The following is a 14797-nucleotide window of genomic DNA, read 5'->3' on the forward strand; positions in this document are numbered from 1 at the left end:
TTTAAAATAAAAAATATACATTATACTCACCTTCTGATGGCCGCCGGTCTCCTGTACGTTGCGTCCTGGCTCCCCAGCGTCTCAAGGTGGTGTTAAAGGACCTTCCATGACGTCATTTAGTCATGTGACAATTCACGCGACCGCTGACGTCGGCGGTCGCGTGACCTGTCACATGACTAAATAACGCAATGGAAGGTCCTTTTACACCACCGCGAGCCGTACAAGAGACCGGACGCACCAGAGAGAAGACCGCGGGCCATCAGAAGGTAAGTATAATGTTTTGGGTTTTTTTTACCATTTTTATTCTTTTTTTAACTATTAACTTGGTCACACTTTATAAATCCATGCCGGTTGCATGGATTTATATAGTGTGAACAAGTTGTCAAGCACTTTTCCAAGTGATGCTAAAATCGCATGCAAAAACGCTTGACAAACGCTTCTACCTGGCAGGAAAAACGTATGTAAAATCCGCATGCGTTTTTCCTGCCAGGGAGATGCAGAAAAAATCTGCAGCATTTCTGCATCGTGGGCACTTAGCCTAAATGTAGCATCATTATGCTCCATAATCTCTGCCGTCATGTTATTAGGAGTGGAAGACTCTTCGGACTCATTGAAGAAATGTTTTGTAACTGTTAATAATCGAATACAGCGATTTACATCTCTTATTGTTTGAAAAAGGTCAAAATCTTGCGGGGGGGACATAAATTGTGAGACCAGTCACGTGGTATACGGTATATTCTGCAGTAGCTGTCATTTTCAGTATATTGGCTATACCACACGTAATCTGAAGAAGAGGATCGCCGAACACATCAACAATATCATCAACAACTCCGGGTATTCTGGTGCGGCCAAACATGTTACCATAATACATAAACAGGATACTTCATGTTAATCATTTTTCAAACTCGAAAAGATCAATCTTGTGGCCCGTGGTGACAGCTGGCAAAAGCAGCCGGCCCTGAGGGAAGCGTATTGGATCCTGACTCTAAACACCGAGTCCCCCCATGGCGTGAACTTCAAAAATGATTTGTTTTTCATCTACTAATATTTCCTTGTTTTTCGGCTTGGCGATGCATGGTTAACTTCAATTTTACATCAAAACAATGTGTTTCCTTATTCAGGAATGTGGACATTTAATCTATATAATGTCTAATGATCAGTTGTGATTCACTATATGTACAGTCATATGAAAAAGTTTGGGCACCCCTATTAATCTTAAGCTTAATGTTTTATAAAAATTGGTGTTTTTGCAACAGCTATTTCAGTTTGATATATGTAATAACTGTTGGACACAGTAATGTTTCTGCCTTGAAATGAGGTTTATTGTACTAACAGAAAAGGTGCAATCTTCATTCAAACAAAATTTGACAGGTGAATAAGTATGGGCACCCTTATCATTTTCTTGTTTTAAATACTCCTACCTACTTTTTACTGACTTACTAAAGCACTTTTTTTGGTTTTGTAACCTCATTGAGCTTTGAACTTCATAGCCAGGTGTATGCAATCATGAGAAAAGCTACTTAAAGTGGCCACTTGCAAGTTGTTCTCCTGTTTGAATCTCCTCTGAAGAGTGGCATCATGGGCTCCTCAAAACAACTGTCAAATGATCTGAAAACAAAGATTATTCAACATAGTTGTTCAGGGGAAGGATACAAAAAGCTGTCTCAGAGATTTAACCTGTCAGTTTCCACTGTGAGGAACATAGTAAGGAAATGGAAGAACACAGGGACAGTTCTTGTTAAGGCCAGAAGTGGCAGAACAAGAAAAATATCAGAAAGGCAGAGAAGAATGGTGAGATCCGTCAAGGACAATCCTCAGACCACCTCCAGAGAGCTGCAGCATCAACTTGCTGCAGATGGTGTCGCTGTGCATCGGTCAACTATACAATGCACTTTGCACAAGGAGAAGCTGTATGGGAGAGTGATGCGAAAGAAGCCGTTTCTGCAAGCACGCCACAAACAGAGTCGGCTGAGGTATGCAAAAGCACATTTGGAGAAGCCAATTTCTTTTTGGAAGAAGGTCCTGTGGACTGATGAAACCAAGATTGAGTTGTTTGGTCATACAAAAAGGCGTTATGCATGGCAGAAAAAAAAACACAGCATTCCAAGAAAAACAGTTGCTACCCACAGTAAAATTTGGTGGAGGTTCCATCATGCTTTGGGGCTGTGTGGCCAATGCCGGCATCGGGAATCTTGTTTAAGTTGAGGGATGCATGGATTCCACTAAGTATCAGCAGATTCTTAACAATAATGTTCAAGAATCAGTGACAAAGTTACGCAGGGAATGGATCTTTCAGCAAGACAATGATCGAAAACATCGCTGCAAATCTACTCAGGCATTCATGCAGAGGAACAATTACAATGTTCTGGAATGGCCATCCCAGTCCCCAGACCTGAATATCATTGAACATCTGTGGGATCATTTGAAGAGGCCTGTCCATGCTCGGCGACCATCAAACTTAACTGAACTGGAATTGTTTTGTAAAGAGGAATGGTCAAAAATACCTTCATCCAGGATCCAGGAAATCATTAAAAGCTACAGGAAGCGACTAGAGGCTGTTATTTTTGCAAAAGGAGAATCTACTAAATATTAATGTCACTTTTCTGGTGAGGTGCCCATACTTATGCACCTGTCAAATTTTGTTTGAATGCAGATTGCACATTTTCTGTTAGTACAATAAACCTCATTTCAAGGCAGAAACATTACTGTGTCCCACAGTTATTACATATATGAAACTGAAATAGCTGTTGCAAAAACACCAATTTTTATAAAACATTAAGCTTAAGATTAATAGGGGTCCCCAAACTTTTTCATATAACTGTATCTCCCAGTCGCACCCTGTGCACACGTTCAGTTTTCTTTTGTAAATGATGCATCTGCTTCCTGTGAATCACTATCTGATTCACCATTCACACTTGTTTTTTCTCCTAATAATTATCTGGCAATGCGTTTAGTAAGAGATGATAAAACGCCCTTATGAAAGCGTTATATATTTCTATCTGTGTTCTTTGCAATTGTATATATTTCCATCTGTGTCTATTGCAGTAGTGTAGACGGCCGGTCCATTGGATCGTTGGCTTTTGTTTTACAATTCTTCCCATTCATTCCACTCACCTGCCATGTCTGCTGCATTGGTAGCAATGGTTCCTCAGCCAGGACTCCTGGGACCAGTTGTTCCACAGCAGTTCCGGTATGGTGCCGGCAGATCCGTTCATCCAGGCTGCCCGTATAGTTTGCTTTTTAGACAGATATAATCATTTCTTACTTGTGGTTACTTGAGTTACATTGCTGGCCATGTTTGCCGTGTCCTCATTGGTGTATCTTTTTTGGGACTGCTGGGACATGTTGTCCTTTAGCAGAGTCCATCGCAGAGTCGGTGTATTTACAGCTGAAACCAGAAGTTTCCATACACTATATAAAAAGACATGTTTTTCTCAATATCTGACATGAAATCAGAATAAACCTTTCCCGCTTTAGGTCAATTAGGATTACCATAATTACCATAGTTTTTAATATTTGCCAAATGCCAGAATAATGAGAGAGAATGTTTTAAGGCATTGTTATTACTTACTGCAAAGTCAAAAGTTTACATACACTAAGATTACTATGCCTTTAAACTATTCTGGACTGCCCATATGATGATGTCATGTGTTGTGGAAGCTTCTGAGACACACGTGTGGATGAATTTTAATGCACACCTGAAACACACTGCTTCTTTGTGCAGCATCATGGGAAAGTCTAAAGAAATCAGCCAAGATATCAGAAAGAGAATTGTGGACTTGCACTTGTCTGGCTCATCCTTGGGTACAATTTCAAGATACCTGAAGGTGCCTCGTTCATCTGTACAAACAATTATACGCAAATACAAACAAAATGGGAATGTTCAGCCATCATACCGCTCAGAAAGGAGACGGGTTCTGAGTCCCAGAGATGAATGTGCTTTGGTCCGACATGTGCATATCAACCCAAGGACAAAAGCAAAAGACCTTGTGAAGATGATGGCGGAACCTGGTAAGATTGTATCAATATCCACAGTGAAAGGAGTACTATATCAACATGAGCTGATAGACCACTCTGCCAGGAAGAAGCCATTATTCCAATAATTGAGGTGGATGTGGAAGGGTATCGGGTGTATGAAGTAAGGCGAATTCTTGGTTACAGGTGGGTCAGGTACCGTTTGCATTACCTCGCCAACTGGAAAGATTATGGTCCTTAAGATAATTCCTAAGTTAATTTGGGGTGTTATGGATAAATATATGTATGATTATGGAAGTTATATGAAAATAGTATGTATAAAGAATTGCAGACAATCCAAAATTCCCTCCTCCTGCCCGTACCACATTGTACCAATAACCTCATATTGATCAAAGATCCACATACTACGTGGAACATAGTATGACAGAATCACTGACTGGGTGGATCAGGGAAATGCAGTAGATATAGTATATCTTGACTTCAGCAAAGCATTTAACAAAGTATATCACACCATCCTTATTGCAAAAATGACCAAGTATGGAATGGACAAGGCAACTGTTAAGTGGATTCATAATTGGCTTAGTGATCGGACTCAAAGGGTGGTCGTAAATGGCTTCACATCCAGCTGGATGAATGTCTCAAGTGGGGTACCACAGGGCTCTGTCCTAGGACCTGTATTATTTAACATCTTTATCAATGATTTAGATGAAGGAATTGAGGGTAAACTGATTAAATTTGTAGATGACACAAAGCTAGGAGGGATAGCTAATACTAGAGAAGAGAGAGAGAGGATTCAAAAAGACCTAAATAAACTGGAGCAGTGGGCAGCAACTAACAGAATGCATTTTTCCCTGTTAAAAACCAAAGTACTACATCTGGGCAAAAAAATGTAAAACACATATACAAAATGGGAAGGATAGGGCTAAGCAACAGTACATGTGAAAAAGACTTAGGTATACTAATAGATCATAGACTGAACATGAGTCAACAGTGTGATGCAGCAGCAAAAAAGGCAAATACAATTCTGGGATGTATTAACAGAAGCATACAGTCTAGATCACGTGAAGTCATTATCGAACTTTACTCCTCTTTGGTCAGACATCATTTGGAATACTGTGCCCAGTTTTGGGCACCACATTTTAAAAAAGACCGACAAACTAGAGCAAGTTCAGAGAAGAACGACCAGGATGGTGACCGGTCTGCAAACCATGTCCTATGAGGGACGGTTGCAGGATTTGGGAATGTTTAGCTTGCAAAAAAGAAGACTGAGAGGAGACTTAATAGCTGTCTACAAATACCTCAAGGGCTGTCACATTGTAGAAGGATCATCTTTATTCTCATTTGCACAAGGAAAGACTAGAAGCAATGGGATGAAACTGAATGGGAGGAGACACAAATTAGATATTAGAAAAAACTTTTTGACAGTTAGGGTGATCAATGAGTGGAATAGGCTGCCACGAGAGGTGGTGAGTTCTCCTTCAATGGACGTCTTCAAACAGAGGCTGGACAGACATCTGTCGGAGATGATTTAGTGAATCCTCCTTTGAGCAGGGGGTTGGACCAGATGACCCAGGAGGTCCCCTCCAACTCTACCATTCTATGAATCTATGACATGGAATTATGGAAAATCCCTAATGATTATTGACTAACATATTAATCTGATAATAAGAGCTTGCTAATGATCTTTATTACTTTTAGGGAAATTACAGAATAATAAAAGATAAGTGACTATACAGATTGACCTTTGAACCTTACGTGCAAGACAGACTTAATTGAGAGTCAGCTTGACTTAATTGTTTACATATTAAAATAATGACTCATTAGCGACAGATGTTAGCCATAATTCTGAGATAAGGCAATGAGGTAATGGGTGGAAAGGTTCCTGATTTTTCCTACAAAAAGCCTATTTGAGACACTACTCAGTGTTAATTTGTGATTTCTCCTACCGTATAGATCCTATATACAATTTGGTGGCAGACAGCTAAGACGAGAACACACACATTTTGTGTGCCCCTAACGAGGATCTTCATGCGATGAGATAGACAGATTATTGGGTGGGGCTGGGGAAAACCCAGCAGTCATGGTACACGTTGGTACCAATGACAAGGTTAGAGAGAGGTGAAAGGTCTTTAAAAATGATTACAGGGAATTAGGAGAGAAGCTGAAGTACAGGTGGTGTCTTCAGAAATACTGCTGATTCCACTACGTCACTAGAAAGTCAGCAGGAACTTAAGGAGATAATTGTCAGGCTGCAGGCTGCACCTCAATGGGGAGAATGCAGATGTGCTGGGGGAAAAAATGGTCAGATGGATGGAGAAGCTTTCAAACTAGGATCTGGGGAGAGGGAGGGTTGATGTGCAAATAAGGGGATAGAGTAGACAGAGAGAGTGAGACATTCAAGGAAAGTAAGGAGGCGAGTAGCCGTAATAAATGTGCTAATAGTATTAAATGTCTGCAGGCAAATTCAAGAAATCTTGAAAACAAAATGAATGTATCAGAGACTCTTAGGTCAGCCACAGATTATGATGTGGTGGGCATTACAGAAACCTGGATGGATGAAAGCCATGACTGGGTGACAAACACAGAGGGTTACACTACATTGAAATGGATAGGAAAGAAAAATAGGTAAAGGGGTGGATATTTTCGTTAAAACCAAATTTAAGACCTCAAGCTCAATGACGACATGGGGGGCAGCTTCGACAATGTACTGCACACATGCCCAACTTTTGATTATATTTGACCCACGACACCAGAACCACCACACCTATGGGAGGCCATTATTCTGCATGGAGGACTTTGTGGGGCCCATTATACTGGATGGAAAGCTATGTGGGGCCCATTATACTGGATGGAAAGTTATGCGGGGCCAATCATACTGTATGGAGGACTATATGGGGCCCATTATTCTGTATGGAGGACTATGTGGGGCCCATTATACTGTATACTGGTTGGTCCATGACTTTGTCCAAGTTTTTCATTTTGGCCCTTTGCATGTTTTGAGCTTTACATCCCTGATGTACAATCTGTATGGGTAATGTACATGGAAATGGCAATAATGGAAAGCTGCTAATTGGACTTTGCTACAAGCCTCCTAATATAGCTGAACATGAAGAGGATGATATGCTGCAACAAATTAAAAAGGCAACAAAAACAAGTCATGGTCAGTGTTGGATCCCTTGAAATTGTTCCAGAAAATGAAGTAATTCTCCCAGAAAATTATGGCCATTACACGTTTTGTTATACACGTTTATTTCCTTTGCATGTATTGGAACAACACAAGAAAACAGAGAAAAAAAGGCAAATTGAACATAATTTCACACAAAATAGGTCGGACAAAATTGTTGACACCTTGCCAAAATTGTGGGTAAACAACTTTGTTTCAAGCAAGTGAAGCTTGTTCAAACGCAATTGTGGCAAGTAACAGGTGTGGGCAATATGAAAATCACAACTAAAACCAGATAAAAAAGGGAGAAGTTGATTCAATCTTTGCATGAGTCTGAGGACTTGAAAACCAAAATTGTTGAAAAATATCAATAATTTCAAGGTTATAAGTCCATCTTTAGAGATCCGGATGTTCTTCTGTCCAAGGTGCGCAACATAATCAATAAATTTACAACACATACAGTCAAATATGGTGGAACTTCAAAAATGTTTTGGGGTTGTTTTGCAGCCTCTGGTCAGGTACCTTAACAGTGTGCAAGGCATCATGAAATCTGAAGATTAGCAAAGGATTTTGGAGCACAATAGAGTGCCTAGTGTCAGAAAGCTGGGTTTGCTTGCTAGGTCATGGGTCTTCCAGCATGGCAATGACCCCAAACATATTTCAAGAAGCACCCAGAAAATGGATGAAACAAAGTGCTGGAGAGTTCTGACCAGCAATGAATCCGGATCTAAATCCCATTGAACACTTGTGGAGAGATCTTAAAATTGCTGTTTGGAGAAAAATATAAAAATCTGAAAGTCCTCAGTGGTTGATACAATCTTTTCAGTTAGCCATTAGTCAGTAAGCTTTCGAGACTACTCAGGTCTCTTCATCAGACATGGTATAACACAAAACAAAAAAACAAGAAATGTGCACATTGCTTGTTTTTTTGTCTTGTTTGCATTCTGTGCAAATTAGGGATGTTGGATCCCCCTTGTTGAGCTGGTCAGTGTATATGTAGCTTACCACGGGCTTAGGTGGTCTGATATTGGGAGCCGGTTCTATTTGTCTACCCTTTTATATGCATCACTTCAACTTTGATATACCGTAAGGTTTTTAATATAGACAGTGTAGGACCGTCCCAATTAGGGTCACCTTGTCGCTGGTGGGACGGCTTGTATACTTTTTTTGATCAAAAATAGTTCACTTAGTACCCTATATTTCATATGCAACTTTGGTTTACATTTATATATAATGATGGTAGGGTATGTGATATATTTTTTGTCTTTTGTAGGTTTTGTATAGTATAACACAAAATCTGAATAGTCACATATTAATACACAACAGGGCACAGGAATAATGCAATAGATAAGATAAGAGACTTGAAGCAGAACTATCTGCATGGGAGAGGGAGAAGCAGTTGTGGCCGTAAAAAGGTTTGGCCACAAGTAGATCTATACTTTTTTTCTTTTATTGTGTGGCGATGAGAATTCATCCTTGTTCTAAGTTTTTGCCTTGTCTCTCCTACATACAGACCCCAGTTGGACATTTGGTACATATAATTAAGTACACTACATTAGATGTGATGCAGCTGAAAGTACCTGGGATCTTGTGGTCCTGATGTGAGTTGGGAATCTTTATCTTGTCCGTGGTCATTATAAATGGACGGGTTTTACATTTACAGTTGGCGAGAATGAATTTTATAAGTTTCACCACAAAGGTGAAACTATCCTCCCGGTTAGTTTGCTTTCCCTCCCAGTACCTTTTTATTCTAACAATGTTAAGTTTCTGGGAGATTATACTTGTTCCTTTTATTTTTGGTTAGCTTGCCTTCTTTGCCCTATATGAATGTGTTTTTGTTTCTCACTCAGAGTTTTCATATTTTCCTTCATACTTTCCTTTCCCCTTGTTGACAGTGTGTTGCCGCCTCCCCTCTGGTTCCTCAGGAGGTATGAGAAACTCCTCAACGGCTTATTAGTTAGTTGGGTGTGAGGTGGAGTTTTTAGTTGTGCAGCTAGGGCCGTTCTAGTCTGTACAGAGACTAGTTGGGTGTAGTTGCGGCATTCTCCTCTGTGTGGGTTCTCCGGTGGTTATCAAGATGCGCTTTCTGGTTAAAACATTTCCCACATTCTGGACATGAAAAAGGCTTCTCCCCTGTGTGAGTTCTCTGATGTTTATAAAGATATGATTTGTGTCCAAAACATTTTCCACAATCTAAGCATGAATAAGGTTTCTCCCCTGTGTGAGTTCTCTGATGTTTATAAAGATGTGATTTGTGTCCGAAACATTTTCCACAATCTGAGCATGAAAAAGGCTTCACCCCTGTGTCAGTTCTCTGATGTTTGATAAGATTTGATTTATTTGCAAAAGATTTCCCACATTCTGAACATGAAAATGGCTTCTCCCCTGTGTGAGTTCTATGATGTCTGATAAGATTTGATTTCTCTGTAAAACATTTCCCACATTCTGAACATGAAAATGGCTTCTCTCCTGTGTGAGTTCTCTGATGTTTGCTAAGAGTTGATTTCACTGTAAAACATTTCCCACATTCTGAACAGGAAAATGGCTTCTCTCCTGTGTGAGTTCTCTCATGTGCGATAAGATATGATTTCTATGTAAAACGTTTCCCACATTCTGAACAGGAAAATGGCTTCTCTCCTGTGTGAGTTCTCTGGTGCCTAGCAAGATCTGATTTCTGATTAAAACATCTCCCACACTTTGAACAAGAAAATCTATTCTTCGCTGTGTGAATTTTTTGAGGTTTAAGAAAATACTTTTTGGGAGGAAAACTATTTCTATATTCTGAATGTGAAAATGGCTTCTTTGCATGAGGAGCAGTTCGTTTTTTAATGCTTGTTTTGTGACTTTGATTTTCCTTAGTAGTCGGTAATGAATCAGAAGACAGGACCTGTTTCAAAGGATCAGATGACAGATCTTTGCTGTGAAGGGATGATGGTATATCTGGAGAAATGTCATTCATTTTAATTGTATCCTGTGGGATCTGAAAATTATCTGATTTGAAAATTGAAGATGTCAGCAATCCCTCTGATCTCCCGGTACAGACATCTGCCAAGAATAAAACCAATTATTATTTTTTAATAAAAAATCCTTGAATTTTATATTTTTGAACATTTCTACTTAAACTGTCCATAAAAAAGGCAAGTTATATAAAAAAAAATCACTTATTCACCAGGACAATGACAGTTCACAGTCTAATAGAAAACCTCATAGGATGGACCAGTAGAGCGTGGTGTTCAACTGTTTGTTCATTCTGCCTCCCAAATATGGAATAAAAAGCCACCAAATGATGTTATGTAGGTGAAATAATACCAATAAAAACTTCTATTTATCTCACAAAAAACAAGTCCCCACTCAGGTCCATCATCTGTCAATGGAATAACAGAGGTTTCCACATTATTAGTGGCTCAAAGGCTCTTGAGAATCAACATGGCTTCCATAAACCAATCCAGCAATATCCGATCTCCCAAAGTCAGATCTCCCCCTCGCTTATGAGCTTTGCAGTAGTTTATGTGCCTAAATCACATTTAGCATCCATGTATTTGGCATTACTATAATGAGAAGAACCCACTTAATTTATGGTGTGTGTCCCCTGGAGCACAATCTGGGCACAATGTGTTGGGTAATAAAATGGCATATTTGCAATTTTCACTCTCCAACATCCACTGCGTGCTAATTTCCAGAAAGCGCCTGTGGAATCAAAATAGTCACTACTCCTATAGATTAATTCACTGAGGGTTATAATTTCCAAAATGGAGTCACTTTATGGGGCTTTCTACTGATCTGGTTTTCTACCATTTTGTTATATTAGGGCTTCTGCAAATGGTGGGTCCCATCTCCTCTGGGGCATCTACTTCTCCTCCTGCTTCGACTTGTGTGAATTTTGCTTTTGTCACCAGGAGCCGCCTTATTCATTCTGCAGGTGGCGCTGGTGATGGAGGAGACGTCAGAACCAGAAGCTCTGCGAGGCGCAGGCTCTGCCCAGCCACTAAGATTAGGGTTGCTGGTACCTGTAGTACCATCCAGTCTGGCAGTATGGGTGTGTGTACTGTCCAGCTGGAGTAATCTGCTCCCTGCTTCAGCCAACTGGAAAGCACCACACCCTACTAAAGCTGGAAGCATATTGCTGGAAGCAGCCAGATACAGCCTTGTTCTCCTCTGGTTCAGTCCTCTGTGCTCAGCTCCCGGCTTGTGTATTTGTTTCTGTTGTGACCTCGGCCCGTTTACTGACTACTCTTGTGTCTTCTGATTTTCTATTTTCTCTGCCCTTCTGGTTCTGACCCGGCTATCTGACTATTCTTCTTCCCATCTCACTCCACAGAACAGCAGGTAACACCGTGGCGCAAGCTTATGGGTCTCTGTGTAAGTCCAGATCCATGTAGGGTTTAAACGGTGATGAGCAAAGTAATTTGTGAAATCTGTAAATGGGGTAGATAAGACAAGCCTATTCGTGGTAGCCATCTTTTGAGCTTCCAAATGACCATAAACAGTGCCCCAATACATAGTGTCTGGGAACTATTCCAGCAAGATCTGCATTCCTAATAGCTAAATGGCGCTCCTTCCCTTCTTAACCTGCCATGTGCCCAGACAGTAGTGTACAACCGTATATAGGGGATTGTCAAATTCAAGAGAAGTTGGAAAATAATTTGTAAGGTCCATTTGTTTCCTATTATCCTTTGTGAAGAATTCCAGAGTTATCACCATATAAAGTGACACACATCAGATTTGAAAAATGGCCCTGATTAGAAACAGAAAACTGGCTGCAGGAAAGGGTTAAATTAGAGGATTACTGAAGTCAAAAACTGTGACTATAGACAATAACACATCTACTGAAATGATCAAACTCAACAGTCTCCATCAGAGAAAAATGAGTAACTAGTGGTGAAACCTCTCTGGGGTAATTAGAGTATGGGGCTCGGGAATCTAAACTATCGTAAGGGACAATATTTTCTGTCAGATAAGCGTCAAGAAGAAAAATTAGACATTTAAAGTGAACTTTTTATAATAGTGCAGAGCTGAGGTGTCTTAAATTTAGATCTCGGGCATTTGGAAGAGGCAATGGAGACCTTTCTGAAAGACTACCAGGGAGTTACAGATTCACATAAGTGAGGCCGGCCGATCCCACCACAATGAAACTATCATACAGAATGAACTTGTAAAAAAAAGAAAGAATATAAAAACATGTAACATCCCCAACAAGAACGTATGTATGAAGGGAGAAATCCAACACTAAACTGGAGTCACACTCATTTATGGTGGACTATTGGAGCTACTATGAGTCCTGACCAGGAGAGTAGAGAAAGTATTAGCGCCCCCATTTCAGGAGAGATTGTGCAGTAATCTGAATTCCTTAGGATGGAAAACATAATGTAATTTATGACGTGGAGTGAATCCATGAAACCAGGGCTGGAGCCAACACATCTCCTGCAGGCGGGAATAAATGTATATTACAGCCATCAGCCCCGCGCAGCTTAGAGATATATCATGGCACAGGTGTAATGTTTTCTGTATAGTTTATCACAATCCTGTTTGAAGTTAGTTGGTTTGAAAAGAAATTGAAAAGTCAGGATAAAGGGAAACTCTGCTGTTATTGTAAAGAAATTCACACTTGGCCCTCACTGCACATTTAATGTTGTAGATCATAAAAGTGAAGTTTGGCCAGAAAGACTGGACCTGGTCTTGTAGGGACCATATGAGGACATTCAGCAGCACAGAAGGGAGAGAAGGTAGATTCATCCAATAAGATATCAGGGATCTAGGAAGCCAACAGAATCATTACCCTCCGCTTTCTCTTACAGACCCATCATTATATTTTTCTTCAAGTGATTTTCTCACTTGTCAGCAAATTCTACGTACGCTGTCATTTAGCTTTGTAGTTTACAGACCTGGGCAGGTAACGGTCAGCGTCTCCTAATCCCAGGGGGTAGGTGGATCCTCCAGGTTGTAAGTTCTATAGAAAAGGGCTTTCACAATTACACAAAGTAATCGAAATATTTTCGGATGGAGGAGAATGTTGTGGTGTAGGGGCAAAATGGTGATCACACGATTGTGATACGGCCGGACTACACCACTGATAAAGCAGCCACAGCCGGTGACTGAGAAGAATCTGTGACTTCTCTGCATTTAGTGGTTACTACTCACCTGGGTAGTCATATGTAGGAATCTCCTCTTTACACCACTCATCACCCCTCACATATGTCTCTGTAGTATTAATATGGGTCAGATCTTCACCCTGAAACAAATATTGTAAAACTCACAGACAGATGGAGAAGTCCCATCTATGATCAGCTCTAATCCTGCCATCTCCACCATTCTCATTACACAAGTATAAAACATATAATACTGGTGGATAAAACAAGACTGAGCACAAGACCTTCACAGCCGTCTATACATCATAGGGGAGATCTCATGACTCCTTCTCTCCATCTACCTGATGATCCTGAGGATCATTGGGATGTTCTTGTTTACAGTCCTGTGGAAGAAGAGGACGGGGAAATCTCTCTGGTGTTGTCCTCTTACTGGATAGATCTGGAGGAAACACATACAGGGACTGAATTCATTTTCTACATACAGATAATTATAGGCTGTGTGTATTCAGTCCTGTCTATTACCTGGTGATGTGAGGGGCTGGGGAACCTCCATCATGATGTCCTTGTACAGATCTTTGTGTCCTTCTAAATACTCCCACTCCTCCATTGAGAAATAGATGGTGACATCCTGACACCTTATAGGAACCTGACACATACAATGATACCGTCATGCACCCAATCACTCCATAGCGTTACTGTATAATGTCCCAGCAGTGTCACCTCTCCAGTCAGCAGCTCAATCATCTTGTAGGTAAGTTCTAGGATCTTCTGGTCATTGAAGTCCTCATGTATCAGGGGGTGAGGTGGAGGCCCCGTGATTGGGCTCAGGGGTCTTCCCCATCCCTCAGACACAGGGTCCTGACAGCGCTCATTAGAGGTCTTCTTCACTACTGTGTAATCCTGGTTATGGAGAGACATAGTAATAAATCTCACTACAGACGTTTCCAGAGTCCTCACCTCTCCAGTTCTGTCCATCTGTTATTCCCATAGATAAGAATGATGTAATGTGACGTCATCAGAATCTCTCACCTCTCCAGTAAGCCGGAAGAGGATCTCTAGGGTGAGGTGTAATATCCTCTCCACCATCTTGTCCATCATTTTCCTGAATAAATCAGGAAAATTTTCTTATATAGACGATCTTCACTGAGAGGATCCGGTATTTTAGAGATCTGAATGAGAAAAAGATAAGCTGATGGATAAGACCATTTTTCTGCAAACAATGATGTGGAATCCAAAATGTACCACGAGCACCCTTTATCTGGTGTTCAGGTCTATTGCCTGTATATTAAAATCTGTGACATTTGAGCAGTACCTTCTCACCCGTAAAAATTGGCCCTTGGGTATTCCTCTTTTTATGGGGATAGGGGTGGTTGTTATCCCACTTCAATAGTTTATTAGTGCTTGAAGGTTTATGGTAGATGAGTGTCCCTAGAGTCCCATTACAATCCTTCTTGATCAGTACATACAGGAAAAGCAACTGGTAATAATTGGTGTTGGTCTGCTCCTTTAAACAAAATGTACTTTTCAGGTTATATCCCCAGTACCATCACTTTTCTTCCCTTCTTTTGAGGCC

General features: G+C 40.5%; 1 pseudogene; it reads right to left on the reverse strand.

Annotated features, from left to right (window-relative positions):
• Nucleotides 1–7207: 7207 nt before the first annotated feature.
• On the reverse strand, nt 7208–14056 carry LOC141240623 (uncharacterized; annotated as a pseudogene).
• Between the last annotated feature and the right edge of the window lie 741 nt (nt 14057–14797).

Source organism: Phyllobates terribilis, unplaced genomic scaffold (genome assembly GCF_046119375.1).
Source record: "Phyllobates terribilis strain yellow unplaced genomic scaffold, ASM4611937v1 Scaffold_966__1_contigs__length_505384, whole genome shotgun sequence".
Classification (NCBI taxonomy): domain Eukaryota; kingdom Metazoa; phylum Chordata; class Amphibia; order Anura; family Dendrobatidae; genus Phyllobates; species Phyllobates terribilis.